Source organism: Pristiophorus japonicus, chromosome 7 (genome assembly GCF_044704955.1).
Source record: "Pristiophorus japonicus isolate sPriJap1 chromosome 7, sPriJap1.hap1, whole genome shotgun sequence".
Taxonomy (NCBI): domain Eukaryota; kingdom Metazoa; phylum Chordata; class Chondrichthyes; family Pristiophoridae; genus Pristiophorus; species Pristiophorus japonicus.
The window spans coordinates 19,223,939-19,226,409 of record NC_091983.1 but is presented as its reverse complement, the minus strand read 5'-3'; the positions used below and the strand labels follow the sequence as shown (position 1 = coordinate 19,226,409).

Genomic DNA, 2,471 nt, shown 5'->3' with positions numbered 1-2,471 from the left:
CAGCCTCCGCACAGCGGTCCACCCCCGTTGTGGCACCGAATCCCGCCCGCACCAATCTGGCATCTCGGCGGGCGGGAGTCCACTTACGCCACTTGGCCATCCGCTGACTTCAGCGGGCGGTTCCCGGTGGCTCTCCCCTCCCGGCGGCTCCAGACCAGGTCGAAACTGGCACTGGGCGGAACCTGAGAAGGAATTTCGGCGGCAGTGGGCAGCAGTCAGCGGTGAGTGCATCCATTTCGGGCCCGAGGGATTGAGCCGTGGAATCTCCCTACTTTGCATGGCCCAGCACCGCATTTGGTGGTGTCTAAACTGACAGCACCATCAGGGATGGAAAATGAATGCCCGTACAGGGATTGCACCCACGACCTCGGGGTCACTGTCACCCCATTGGAACCAACTGAGCCAGAAATACGGACTGCTTCACTAATTTGCATGTCATCTTTGCACAGGAGCTATGCTAATCTTCTCTCTGTCCTTCAAATTTTAGTGTATGTGTAGCCGAGAATGAATGTGTAATTCTAAATTATCTATCTTTGCAGGCGGTATAACGCAACAGTGAACGGTACCCATCTCCAAATATACCGATGATGGTACAAGAGCTTTACAATAAGTTGGCTCACACAATTCATCTGTTTGAAATACTCCTGTTTTTATAGTGCCGTCTTTGAGTAGACATGACAGCTAAATGGTAGGTCTCCTTAAAAAATCATCGTAAAGTTACCTTGTAAACCAATATACTTTGTGGCATAGAATTAACATCCAATTAGTGAAAGGTCTGGAGAGGCCAATTGGTTGTCACTTAAAGGTATAATATCCCTTTTCTAATTATCTATGGCTGCTTGGATGCAAGAAGCATGTTTTGAGACGGATTAAATGTCAAGAGATCCTAATATCAAAGAGATTACTTGCAATGTTGGTAAGATTAGATCATCAAGTGGTCAGAAAAGTCATTATGCCAAGGTTGAGAAGAATGCAGGAACATATTATAGAAGCCCAGCTGATGTTGTTCAATGAAGTAAAATAGTATATTATAGGGGAAATTAAATTATATTGATATGAACAGGGATTAAATTCGACTGGCCAGAAAACTATTAGAGGAGCATTTTCAGGAATAAATGATTAACATGGTCAGTGAGATTAAAGGAGCAATTTTAAAGAAAGAAAGTACTTGAATTTATATAACAGCTTTCATAAAATCAGGACGTCCCAAAGGGATTTACAGCCAATGAAGTACTTTTGAAGTGTCATCACTGCTGTAATGTAGGAAACACAGCAGCCATTTTGCGCACAGCAAGCTCCTAAAATCCTGATGGACCGCGTTGCGGAATTGGAGCTGAGGGTGGATTCACTCTGGAGCATCCACGATGCTGAGAATGACGTGAGTGGCACGTGTAGCGAATTGGTCTTACCGCAGGTGAAGGGTCCACAGCCAGCTAGGGAATGGAAGACCAGCAGGAAGAGCAGTGCAAGGAAGGTAGTGCAGGGGTTACCTGAGGTCATCCCCCTGCAAAACAGATACACTGCTTTGAGTACTGTTGAGGGAGATGACTCATCAGGGGAGGGCAGCAGCAGTCAAGTTCATGGCACCGTGGCTGGCTCTGTTGCACAGGAGGGCAGGAAAAAGAGTGGGAGAGCGATAGTGATAGGGGATTCAATTGTAAGGGGACTAGATAGGCGTTTCTGCGGCCGCAACCGAGACTCCAGGATGGTATGTTGCCTCCCTAGTGCAAGGGTCAAGGATGTCTCGGAGCGGGTGCAGGACATTCTAAAAAGGCAGGGAGAACAGCCAGTTGTCGTGGTGCATATTGGTACCAACGACATAGGTAAAAAAAGGGATGAGGTCCTACGAGACGAATTTAAGGAGCTAGGAGCTAAATTAAAAAGTAGGACCTCAAAAGTAGTAATCTCGGGATTGCTACCAGTGCCACGTGCTAGTCAGAGTAGGAATCGCAGGATAACGCAGATGAATACGTGGCTTGAGCAGTGGTGCAGCAGGGAGGGATTCAAATTCCTGGGGCATTGGAACTGGTTCTGGGGGAGGTGGGACCAGTACAAACCGGACGGTCTACACCTGAGCAGAACCGGAACCAATGTGCTAGGGGGAGTGTTTGCTAGTGCTGTTGGGGAGGAGTTAAACTAATATGGCAGAGGGATGGGAACCAATGCAGGGAGACAGAGGGAAACAAAAAGGAGACAAAAGCAAAAGACAGAAAGGAGATGGGTAAAAGTGGAGGGCAGAGAAACCCAAGGCAAAAAACAAAAAGGGCCACTGAATATGAAGGGGCTGCAGGAGGGGTCAAAACTAAAAATCATGGTTTAAAAACTAGGATTAAAACACTCTACCTAAATGCACGCAGCATTCGAAATAAAGTAAATGAGTTGACGGCACAAATCATTACAAATGGGTATGATTTGGTGGCCATTACAGAAACATGGTTGCAGGGTGGCCAAGACTGGGAATTAAACATACA

At 46.8% G+C, this 2,471-nt stretch overlaps 1 non-coding gene across 1 annotated transcript; it reads right to left on the bottom strand.

Annotated features, from left to right (window-relative positions):
- Positions 1–404: 404 nt before the first annotated feature.
- Positions 405–510, bottom strand: LOC139267655 (U6 spliceosomal RNA). Its single transcript, XR_011593936.1, has one exon. It is a non-coding gene; the product is annotated as a U6 spliceosomal RNA (small nuclear RNA).
- Between the last annotated feature and the right edge of the window lie 1,961 nt (positions 511–2,471).